We start from the raw sequence: 13,031 nt of genomic DNA on the forward strand, positions 1-13,031 counted from the left end.
AATTACACCTAGGCTTAGGGTTACACCTCTTTTTAGGTTTAGACCTAGGGCTAGGTTTTGACCTAGGTTAGGGTTAGGATTAGGGTTGGTTTTAGGATAGCATTTAGGTTTGAGGTTTCATTTAAGTGTAGGATTATTGGAAGTACATCTGCTCTCCCTGGTTTAACTTCACGATCACAATGTTTCTGAGATTCACGGTTTCAGGAAAATCTTGCTCCTTGCCGGTTTCAAGGGAAAATGGCGCCACCGGCAGTTTTTTCCCGTCAAACTTATGCTCGCTCTTTGAGAACCTTGGGTCTTTGGGAAAGCCGTGAGTCCAGCAAGATTTTTCAGTTCAAGTGTGCCCCAAGCAGTGGGTTCTACCTCAGCAATACAGCCCGTGGAATTCCTGAGAATCTGGAACCTGCCATGAAGTTCAGCCTGCGTTTTATTCACACGGAAGAAGCTCCTTCGAGGTTCCCATGTCTCTGTACACTGATGCTTCCAGCAACGCCATGTCTCACAGGTCAATAGTGCTTCTCTGAGTTTCACTGGTCTAGGGTAAAGGGTGAAGCGCCTGGGTACCCGTGCTTCACAACTGTGTGGCCTCAAGATGATGTTTGTAGGCACAGCGGCAAATCCATCGGTGGCAAATCACTCATATTATCATTGCGATGGGAAGATTCCTTATTCCCTAGGAAATGTTTTACCGTGGAAGACGGGTCACCACAGAGCTATCTCTTTTGTGTTGAGACAAACTTTGCTGAATTTACCTGCCAGCAGTTGCGTGTCCTCCCTTTCTTTTAAGGTCGATGGAGACTCACGAGTGTAAGGAGAACGGTGAATGGTGGCGGTTCATAACCCAGGATCATCAGAAACCGCAGAGTAAATTTTAGGAATGTAGACGTAGTACAGCGGAGAAAACTTCACTCAGGGACTTCAGTGAACTCTACTTACAGTGCTGATGCCTGACACGCCTAGTACCTGGGGCAACACGGCTCCTGCCCTAGGTAGTTTTGTTGAGCGTGCCTCCCTCTGGTGGTGCCTTTTCTCTGCCAGCAATATTGCTCCGTGAAATTCTGCCGATGATGAAAACTGTTTGCCATGGGTTTGTCCTTTCACCTCATTGGCCTCATTTTGAAGTGCAAATGTTTTCGACACAGGTGCTGCCTCCATGAGCTTTCCTTTGTCTTGGCTCACTCGATGCAGATTCCTGTGCTGAATAAGCCATGGACTAGCACAGGTGGGTGCTTGTCAGTATACCGGGCACACGCAGCAATTTCGTTTGTCAAGACTCACCTAGTTTGATCAAGGTTCTTTATTCCAGTGAAAACGATTTTTATCCAAATTCTAGATGAGCACCAGTGTGCCTCTGGGAGCTACACCCGGGCCTGCTGAACAGAGGCTCCGGAGTTTTCATTTTCTGACTAAAAGTCAAAAAGGAATTTCAAGGATCTAAGGAAACCGTGAATTGTGGACGTACCAGATTCTCACATCTTCATTGTCTAATGGAAGCTTAAGTTTCCCATTCTGATCCGGCTGCCCCTTCATTTCTGGCAATGACCATTCAATTGTGGACGTTCAGCCTTCTTCGAATTCTCTTATACCGGCATGTTCACGCGCCACATTAAGACCACTCGGTGGAGGTTTATGTAACTCAGGACAACTCTTTATTTCAGGCGTCTAGAACAAAGGGAATTCACAGAGGTTGATGATCACTTATTAAAATCCCGTTTCTCTATGATGCCCACTGATGACACTTCTACATCTGAGGGCAAAGAGCTCGTGCAGCATAATATTCTCATTTCAGCCACGCCGCCTGCAGTTTCTTCCTTGCAGAAAAATCTTTCCCAGTGTATTTCTTTAAAATGCTGCAAAATAGTGGGACAGAAGATTTCGGTTTAGCGTTTACTTTAAACAGGCATAGGTACAGGCATGTGGGCATGTTTAGAGACAGTGTTAGAGTTCAGGTTAGAGTTACGGCTGCGTGAGGATTCGGGTTATGGTAAGGTTGTGGATCCAATGTAGGGTGAGTGTGAGGTTGAAGGTAAGAGTAGGGTTTAGTGCTTAAGGATGAATGAACCTATTGTCTCATTTAGGCTTATGGTAAACTTGACTGTTTAGGTATGGGTTGGGGTTAATATTTGTGTGAGGGTTAGAAAGTGTGCGAGGTTAAGAGTTGGGGTCAGGCTTGGGGCTTGTGTGTTACATCCGTTTTGGTTGTGGATAAGTTTAGCTCTCTGTCTAGTTTAAGGGATTGGGTTGCATTAACGCAGATATGGAGGTTTGGATTGAAGGTGATGGATAGAGATAAGTTAGGTTCAGGCGAAGGGTGACGGTTAGGAGTCAGGTTAGTTGTAGGTGGAGCTGTATGTTCACATCAGATTTGGGGTTCGGATTAGGTTTAGCCTTAGGGTAGACATACGGTTAGGGTTAGGGCTGGGTTTAGGGTGATCCTTAAGTTAGGGTTCAGTTTAAGGTTAGGAGTCTACAGAATTACACCTAGACTTAGGGTTACACCTCTTTTTAGGTTTAGACCTAGGGCTAGGTTTTGACCTAGGTTAGGGTTAGGATTAGGGTTGGTTTTAGGATAGGATTTAGGTTTGAGGTTTCATTTAAGTGTAGGATTATTGGAAGTACAACTGCTCTCCCTGGTTTAACTTCATGATCACAATATTTCTGAGATTCACGGTTTCAGGAAAATCTTGCTCCTTGCCGGTTTCAAGGGAAAATGGCGCCACCGGCAGTTTTTTTCCCGTCAAACTTATGCTCGCTCTTTGAGAACCTTGGGTCTTTGGGAAAGCCGTGAGTCCAGCAAGATTTTTCAGTTCAAGTGTGCCCCAAGCAGTGGGTTCTACCTCTGAGCAATACAACCCGTGGAATTCCTGAGAATCTGGAACCTGCCATGAAGTTCAGCCTGCGTTTTATTCACACGGAAGAAGCTCCTTCGAGGTTCCCATGTCTCTGTACACTGATGCTTCCAGCAACGCCATGTCTCACAGGTCAATAGTGCTTCTCTGAGTTTCACTGGTCTAGGGTAAAGGGTGAAGCGCCTGGGTTCCCGTGCTTCACTACTGTATGGCCTCAAGATGATGTTTGTAGGCACAGCGGCAAATCCATCGGTGGCAATTCTCTCATATTGTCATTGCGATGGGAAGATTCCTTATTCGCTAGGAAATGTTTTACCATGGAAGACGGGTCACCACAGAGCTATCTCTTTTGTGTTGAGACAAACTTTGCTGAATTTACCTGCCAGCAGTTGCGTGTCCTCCCTTTTTTTAAGGTGGATGGTGACGCACGAGTGTAAGGAGAACGGTGAATGGTGGCCGTTCATAACCCAGGATCATGAGAAACCGCAGAGGAAATTTTAGGAACGTAGACGTAAGACAGAGGAGAAAACTTCACTCAGGGACTTCAGTGAACTCTCTTTACAATGCTGAGGCCTGACCCGCCTAGTGCCTGGGGCCAACTCGGCTCCTGCCCTAGGTAATTTAGTTGAGCATGCCTCCCTCAGGTGATGCCTTTTCTCTCCCAGCAATATTGCTCCGTGAAATTCTGCCAATGATGAAAATGATTTGCATGTGTTTGTCCTTTCACCTCATTGGCCTCATTTTTGAAGTACAAATGCTTTTCGACACGTGTGCTGCCACCCTGAGCTTTCCTGCAGATTCCTGTGGTGAATACGCCATGGACTAGCACAGGTGGGTGCTTGTCAGTATACCAGGCACACGCAGCAATTTCGTTTGTCAAGACCCACCTGGCTTGATCAACGTTCTTTATTCCAGTGAAAACGATTTTTATCCAAGTACTAGAGGAGCACCAGTGTGCCTCTGGGAGTTATACCCGGGCCTGCTGAACAGAGGCTCCAGAGTTTTCATTTTCTGACTAAAATTCAACACGGAATTTCATGGATCTAAGGAAACCGTGAATTGTGGACGTACCAGATTCTCACATCTTCATTGTCTAATGGAAGCTTAAGTTTCCCAGTCTGATCCGGCTGCCACTTCATTTCTGGCAATGACCATTCAATTGTGCACGTTCAGCCTTCTTCGGAATACTCTTATGCCGGCATGTTCACGCGCCACATTAAGACCACTCGGTGGAGGTTTATGTGACTCAGGACAACTCTTTATTTCAGGCGTCTAGAACAAAGGGAATTCACAGAGGTTGATGATCACTTATTAAAGTGCCGTTTCTCTATAAAGCCCACTGATGACACTTCTACATCTGAGGGCAAAGAGCTCGTGCTGCATGATATTCTCATTTCAGCCACGCCACCTGCAGTTTCTTCCTTGCAGAAAAATCTTTCCCAGTGTACTTCGTTAAAATGCTGCAAAATAGTGGGACAGAAGATTTCGGTTTAGGGTTAACTTTAAACGGGCATAGGTACAGGCATGTGGGCATGTTTAGAGACAGTGTTAGAGTTCAGGTTAGAGTTACGGCTGCGTGATGATTCGGGTTATGGTAAGGTTGTGGATCAAATGTAGGGTGAGTGTGAAGTTGAAAGTCAGAGTAGGGTTTAGTGCTTAAGGATGAATGAACCTATTGTCTCATTTAGGCTTATGGTAAACTTGACTGTTTAGGTATGGGTTGGGGTTAATATTTGTGTGAGCGTTAGAAAGTGTGCGAGGTTAAGAGTTGGAGTCAGGCTTGCGGCTTGTGTGTTACATCCGTTTTGGTTGTGGACAAGTTTAGCTCTCTGTCTAGTTTAAGGGTTTGGATTGCATTAACGGTGATATGGAGGCTTGGATTGAAGGTGATGGATAGAGTTAAGTTAGGTTCAGGCGAAGGGTGACGGTTAGGAGTCAGGTTAGTTGTAGGGGGAGCTGCATGTTCACATCAGATTTGGGGTTAGGAAGGATTAGGCTTAGCCTTAGGGTAGACATACGGTTAGGGTTAGGGCTTGGTTTAGGGTGAGCCTTAGGTTAGGGTTCAGTTTAAGGTTAGGAGTCTACAGAATTACACCTAGCCTTGGGTTACACCTCTTTTTAGGTTTAGACCTAGGGCTAGGTTTTGACCTAGGTTAGGGTTAGAATTAGGGTTGGTTTTAGGATAGGATTTAGGTTTGAGGTTTCATTTAAGTGTAGGATTATTGGAAGTACATCTGCTCTCCCTGGTTTTCCTTCACTATCACAATGTTTCTGATATTCATGTTTTAAGGAAAATCTTGCTCCTTGCCGGTTTCAAGGCAAAAAGGCGCCACCGGCGGTTGGTTTTTCCGTCAAACTTATGCTCTCTCTTTGAGAACCTTGGGTCTTTGGGAAAGCCGTGAGTCCAGCAAGATTTTTCAGTTCAAGTGTGCCCCAAGCAGTGGGTTCTACCTCTGAGCAAAACAGCCCGTGGAATTCCTGAGGATCTGGAACCTGCCATGAAGTTCACCCTGCGTCTTATTCACACGGAAGAAGCTCCTTCGGGGTTCCCATGCCTCTGTACACTGATGCTTCCAGCAACGTCATGTCTCACAGGTCAATAGTGCTTCTCTGAGTTTCACTGGTCTAGGGTAAAGGGTGAAGCGCCTGGGTTCCCGTGCTTCACTACTGTATGGCCTCAAGATGATGTTTGTAGGCACAGCGGCAAATCCATCGGTGGCAATTCTCTCATATTGTCATTGCGATGGGAAGATTCCTTATTCGCTAGGAAATGTTTTACCGTGGAAGACGGTTCACCACAGAGCTGTCTCTTTTGTGTTGAGACAAAGTTTGTCTCCGTGTTAATGCTGCTCAGTTCAAACATTTTCACAGGCCCTGGCGAAATGAAACCCGTGCTTACTACCTAGGTGGAGTTTCAGGCGAATCAGCCCATTTGCTTCTGCTGAAGAGGCTACCTCGGAAAAACAGGAAATAAAAACATAGAGGGTGCCATTGACATTAGGTTTCTCATTTTCTTCCTTTCTTCCCTACCTTCCTTTCTTCTTCTTGCCCTTCTCTTTCTCTTTTCTTCCTTCCCTCCCTTTGCTCACGTCTTCCTGCCTGCCTTCACCTTCCATCTTCCCTCCCACACTCCTCCATTTCTTCTTCGCTCCTCTCTCCCCACCGCCACCTTTCTCCTTTCCTTCCCTGCCTTTTCCCTTCAGCCTCTCAGTCTCCCTCCTTCACTCTCTCCCTTTGCTCCTTCCTTTCCCCACCTTGTTTTGATCCAGTGATTTGTACTCCTTTCTTCCTCTCATCCCACCCATCCCCATTGCTGGAGAAACATCAGTTCCTTGTGGCGCTGGTTTCTTGGCACCAGACCCTGTTCTTTGGGTGTTCACAAGTCTGCGTCCTGTGTGCAAACATAAGACAGACATATGATCAGGGTTGGACAGAAGATGGGATTTGACAGGTGTACTGCATCCCAAATCTCCAGGAGGCAAAGGTAAAGTCAGGCTCCTGCCTTTAAGGTTATGTCTCCCATTGTAACTGCATCCCACAGAGGCTCCTGCCTCCTGGGCACCTGAGGCCTGCTGACCGCCTTCCACTAGCTCCTGGGGAATTGGGGCAGCAATGGCAAGAACAACAAAAATCCCCAGCAGTTGACAAGAAGGGAGGCTGCCTTGCTCGAAAGACGGCCCCCCTCAACCACCTGCATGTTGTTGAGATGCAGGTTCTCATCCCTGTGGCTGGGCAAGAAACGCCCCCTCCCCAAACGCAGTGGCTTCAAACAAGGACCATCATCGTGTGGTTGCTGGGACGCCACTGGGTCGTGCTTGGAGTCTCCCATGAGTTGGCAGTCACATGGGAGCTGGGGCAGGGGCCTCTGGTGACTCCAGTGCCTACACGTGCACTCAGAGGGCTGGCAGCTGAAGCTGGCCGTTAGCTGGGTGCTTAGCTGGGTTGTTGGTTGGAGTGTCTCCACGTGACCTTTCCAGGCGGCTCAGGCTTCTTTCAGCATAGTGTCCGGGTGCTGAGAAGTGTCCTGAGAGGTAGCACGTGGAGGCTGGACATTCTAAGGGTGAGCACTCAAGAAGAAGTCTTTGAAGGGATTTTTCAGAAGCTGTGAAGCACTTTGTGGGAGGGAAGGGGGTTGCCCAAACTAGATGTCACTGTGTCATCTTCTCCATAATCTATTGGTCACAGAGGTCATGAAACATCCCAATTTAAGGGCAAAGGGCATAGACTCTACCTTCCTATAGGTAGCCTGTCAAGGAATTTGGGGGTCACATACGAAGACTGGGAGACCCTGGGTGGCACAAATGGTTAAGGACTCAACGTATCAAGAGGTGGGCAGTTGCACCCCTCAGAAGAAATAACTAATGGCCTGCTTCTAGAAGCCCACAGGCTTGAGAATCCTGTGATGTGTAGTTTCTCCCTGGCACCCAGGGGGTCCTCGGGAACCAGAACCAACATAACAGCAACGGGTTGGGTTTTTGATGCTTTTGTTTGGGCTAATATTAAAACGACTAGTATGAAATTATATATGTATTGTGTTTAACTCTCAGGACTCTGATTATGCTGAAGTTGAACAAAACCGTCTGCCTCTTCTATGAACGCCAGCCGATGGAGGCAAAGGGTGAGGGTCTAGAGGAAGAATGAATGTCCCATTCCCGTCCTTATGTTTCAGTTGTCCTTAAAGGGCACAGGGGACAAACCAGACGTCTTTGATATGATTTTAGCCTAATGATGTGCTAGTATGATGATGAGCAGCCTGAAAAGTGGTTTTAACTAATGTGATCCAATATTTGAAAAGTTGACGATTTCACATCGAATTTTATATTCTCAGCATCTCAGTTACAAACAGAAAATCAGGCCTTAAAATCCTTGCATTTCCCCAAGGCAACAACAGTCTGGAGCTAGAATTTGAATGTCCCCTGTGGATGAGCTGACACGTGCCTGTTAACCACAGTCCCCATCTATCCCTATTGCCCCCAACACAGAGGTTGGCTACAAGTATCCTTTATCTATATGGCTAAATAGGTTAGTTGGTTTGGATTGGGTTGCTAGTTTTTCCTGTTTTGTTTTGCTTACTTTTGATTTTTGGGGGGGGCTAGGAAATGGTGTGTATTTTGGTACCATGTCTTCCAAAGCGAGAAAACCAAACCCAGTAAGCCAAGAAGGTCAAACAGTCTAGATTAATGATGAAAGGAGGAGCCCTGTTGGTGAGGTAGATTACGAGTTGGACTTCTAACTGCAAGATCAGAAGTTCGAAACTCCCCCCACCCCCACTCCACAAGAGAAAGATGAGATTTTCTACTCCTGTAAAGATTTACAGCCTTGGAAACCCACAGGGGCAGTTCTATACTCTGTCCAAAGGGTTGCTATATGTCAGAATTGATTCCAGGGTAGTGAGGTTTTCTTGATTGATATAAATAATTTTTGGTGAGTATTGAAAAAACCAGTCAATATTATTTTTAATACACATCAAAGAAGGTCCACATTAATTGTTCACACAACCCTGCCACCTTCTTTCTTTATTCCCTTGCCTCCCACTCTCCTTTCTTCCTCCCTATGGTCTTTTATCTCATTCGTTTCTTTCAAGGGTTAGTCAAGGAGTGGGAAAGTCTGACTAATTCTTAACCAAAAGATTAAATTGGTTTTATTGTTGGTGTTATTACTTGGGTTAAATTTTTTTCTTTTCTCTTCTTCTATTGGTTTGTGTCATGTACCCCAGAAAATGGGGAAACATTTGGAACATCAAAACACTATCCTTTCTCAGTAGACTACAAGCATTAAAGGCAACAGAGATAAATACTCCAATAATAACAATAACATACAAGGATAGCTAGAGAGATAAATAGATAGATAGAAAAACCACAAAATCTGAGCAGTTGTGGGAAGGAGAATGGGACTAGCCCCGTGAATAAATATAGGTTTGCCAGAGAATAGTTCTATATACATATTAGCATATACTACAAATATGACCCTGAATATAATAGTGCATCCAGGAGGCATAGTTATGAAAATGTCTTAGCTAGAACAAAACCCCTTGAGGGAGCGTGTCCTAAATATCGGGGATCAGGAACATAGCTCTGAGAGACCTCAAGATCAATTGGTACAAACTAGCTCACAAAGACAATGTTCTGTATCCATCAGGGAAGTGACTGGGGTCTTCAAAAGCTAGTGAGTAGCAAACTAAAAGTCGGTTCTTGGTCTCACCCTATGTGTTGGACAGGGTTCTCTAGAGAGACAAAACCATATTGCTAGTAATTATATATAAATATATTTATAAAGCTAGATATTCAATACAAGAAATGAACCACTAAATTATATACAGATAGATAACACAAGAAACTAACAGTTAAATTATAAAACAGTGAGACACTAGCAGTCCTTTAAGGCTGAGAGCCGCCAGTTGCCAGTCCCTTTCTGTAGAGAGAGTTGGGCTATATATACCCAGGCAGCAAACAGCAAGGCAAGTCACCAACTGTCACCAACTGTCGGTCCCCAGCTCCAGAGACGAACATTCCAATCCTGTGGGATTAAATGGACCTCAACTTACAGCGACACAGTCCACAAGCTAGGCATCCCACAGACAGTGTACCCCTTTAAATTGAGGCACAGAACAAGCAAGGTGAGGCTCACGAAGCCATTTATCCCTCTGCCCCTCGATTAATCCTACTTGTGTTTATCGGCCAGGCTGGCACAATAAACTATTGCACCCTGTCTGGAGCAAATAACGTTGAAGAAGCTCAAGATGCCTGGCAACAATTAGTCCAAATCAGTAATGGACTATGCGTACCTCAGCCTCTATGATGCTAAGGTCAGAAGAACTAAATGGTGCCTGCCTATCACAAACAGCTGCTCTGAAAGGGATCATGGTACGTGATCCTAGATAGAGTGGGGAGTAATGTGTAAGAAAACTGAAAGTCATACTACTACTACCAATAGTAATAATAATAATAATAATGATAAAAGATGAGGTTTATTGGTTAGATAGACTAGTGAGATCCCCACTACTATGGTCCTTCATCACCCTTCAGGTCTGGAACTGAATTCAACCCCCTGAAAAATAGACAGGTTTATAAAGTGAACCTTATGAGAAAAGATTGCAGCCCTCAGTATGGATTACAACTCAATGTCAAGAAGACACACATCCTCACAACTTGATCAATAGGTACCATGATAAATGGAGAAGTTTGTTGTTTTTTTTACTTGTTGTTATTTGTTGAAGTTGTCACGGATTTTTGTCTTGATGAGGTCTATAATCAATGCTCTTGGAAGCTGCAATCATGAGATCAAATGACGCATTCCATATGGATACATTTGGTGCACAATACGTCTGTAGAGTGCTAAAAAGCAAGGATGTTACTTTGAGGACTAAGGTGCACCTTACCCAAGCCATAGTAATTTAAATTGCCTCATAAGTATGTGAAAGTCAGACATTGAATAAGGAAGGCTGAAGAAGAATTGATATGTCTGAATTGTGGTGCTGGTGAAGAATATTGAAAGTAACATGGACTGCCAAGGGAACAAACAGATCTGTCTTAGAAGAAGTATGGTCAGAGGGCTCCTTAAAGGCAAGGATGGTGAGACTTCCTCTCACATACTTTGGTCATGTTATTAAGAGAGACTCGTCCCTGGAGAAGGACATCATGCCAGGTGAAGTAGAGGGACAGTGAAAGAGAGGAAGCCCCTTAAGGAGATGGATTGACAGTGACTGAAACAAGGGGCTCAAGCTTGGGAACAATTAGGAGAATTATTCAGGGCTAGGTAGTGTTTCTGAATGTTTGGCATAGGGTCAATGTGGGTTGCAACTGGTTCAATGGCACCTGATAAGAACAACTACACCAAAATGAATCATAGCACTGAGGAGCACACATTCCTCAGAACCATCAACCATTCAAAAGCAAATAGGCAGTATTTGCCCAAGGCCAAATTCAAAAGGCAGGCAAGGTTAGGGGAGAAGGGTGAATGAAAACAGGAAGCAGAGTTTCAATGGCATGAGTGATATTACATTGCAGGAGATTGTCATCAATGTCACATAACAAAACGTGTATAAATTGTTACGTGCAAAGCTGATTTTCTCTGTAAATCTTAACCCACCTTACAATAAAAAGTTTCTTTTTTTAAAACAAAGACACCATCGTTCATATTATAGACACAGCCAAAGATCTCCTGGACAATCCTAAAATGATCTCCCAAATGATTGGGGTAGTTAGCCCTCCCCAGGGAGTTCTACCCATTGAAACGCTGGGCGGTTATGGCTGCAATTATATTTCAGGCCAGAAGAGGCAGCAGAGGCCTGGTTGTTGAAATGCTGCCAAACTACCAGACAATGGGCAAACAGTTTCTTTCCACGGACGACTAGCGGCTCTGTCATATCCATGTCTGGTGTTCAACACTTGGCGACAGAATCCAGCCCGCTGGGTTTGGGTGGGGTCTGTTTCTCACCCATGCTTGGCTTGGGATTGTTCTATGGCATCCACAAAGTGGAGTTCTTTCCTTTCTGATGTCCCGAGAAAGCTGTTTTCTCCTTTTTCTCTCTCTGGCCCTCTTCCCAAGAACCCTGGGGTTCACTCTGCTTTCCTCTGGTTGATGTTTCTCAGGCAGTTACTTGACCTCGGTTCATCTACTGCAGGTGACCATTAGCAAGTAACTGTACCGTCCTTGGATGGTATTGCTCATGAGCTAGGCTGCGAACTACGGGTTAAAGGTTTGAGTTCATCCAGAGGTGCCTTCCAAGAAGGGCCTGGTGATATGCCTCTGGAAAAATACCCACCCCAGCCATGGAAAATTCTAGGGACCGGACTTCTCTAACACAGTTGGGCTCTCCATGAGTCCGAATTGACTCAATGGCAATTGGTTGCTGGTATTCCTGTAAGTAGAAGACAACAATCTTTAAGCAGTCCCTCTTGGATTCATGGGAGGAGGATGGCTTCCTCTGAGAGAATTTCTCAGGGCTCCAAGGGCTCAATGATCTTACAAAAAATGAGAGAAATGATGAGCCTGATGACAGATGATATTGCTATGCAGGCCTCGTCTCAGGATGCTCAAGTTTCCAGGTCTTTCCCTGACTCACAGTGGAGCCCTGTGAGGTTCCAAATAGAAGGGCACCCTTGCTCCCAGGACCTGGAGCCTTGTAGCTGAGCAGAGCAGTCATGATGAGAAAGAGGACCCAAGGGGGAAGTCAGGGGGCTGCTTCACTTGTCTCAGTGTCAAGCAAACAAATGTTTTCTCAGGAAATTTCTCTTCAAGAGTGTTCTGATTTCTTGAAGGAAATCTTTTTCTGAACCATTTCCTCAGGGGAAAACCACTCAACTACCTCGGGAAGGAAGATTTTTCTCCTTCCAAGCTTACCAGGCTGTGCTAACTCACAGAGGAGGTGTGACTAGCAGGCAATGAAACTGATTTCCAGACTCCTATGAAAATCAGCAAGTGCTCGGCTGCTAAGTGAAAGGTCGGCAGTTGGAAAACCCCAGCTGCTCTGCAGGAGAAAGTGGTGGCTGACTGTGTCTGACAAGATGACAGCTTTGGAAACCCAATGGGGCAGTTCTCCTCTGTGTTCTACAGTTGCTTTGAGTTGGAGTGGACGTGACAGTGATAGATCTGATCTTTTTCCCCATGAAAATCAGCTTTCACGAATACATGTGCATTCAGGGATGTCTGTGTCTGCTTTGGCATGCATGTGCACATATGTGCCTATTTGCACGTGGATGAATACGTCTGTGAATGTGGGCGTCTCTATTTACTTTGTCATGTGTGTGCACGTGTCTGCCTTTGTCAGTATGCATGCGGGCTCAGGCAGCATAAAGAGATCACAGAGAAACTTGGAGAGAAAGAGAAAAGTAACCTATTTTCTCATGGGCCTCCCATACCTGACAGTCTACTGGCATCCACCGCCACGAAGACCAGAGGTCACTTCATGCCATGTGTCCAGCTGCCCATTGCTGGTTGAGGTCAGTCACCAGGGAGGCAAGTCAGACTGGCCTCGCCAACCTACCACCCACCTGCAGGAGTGATTCCCACCATCTGTCCTGGAGCCCCTCCCACCTTACTCAGCCTCCCTAGACCTTGAGTGAAAGGCGTTTCCAACGTTTTTACATAAAGATTTCTGAGATTGACTGAAGAAATGATTTCCTTTGACAAAACAAGAAGCTTTGAATTTAAAGATTTGAGGCAAGTGCCCTCCAGAGAGGG

Source organism: Tenrec ecaudatus, unplaced genomic scaffold (genome assembly GCF_050624435.1).
Source record: "Tenrec ecaudatus isolate mTenEca1 unplaced genomic scaffold, mTenEca1.hap1 Scaffold_476, whole genome shotgun sequence".
Classification (NCBI taxonomy): Eukaryota; Metazoa; Chordata; class Mammalia; order Afrosoricida; family Tenrecidae; genus Tenrec; species Tenrec ecaudatus.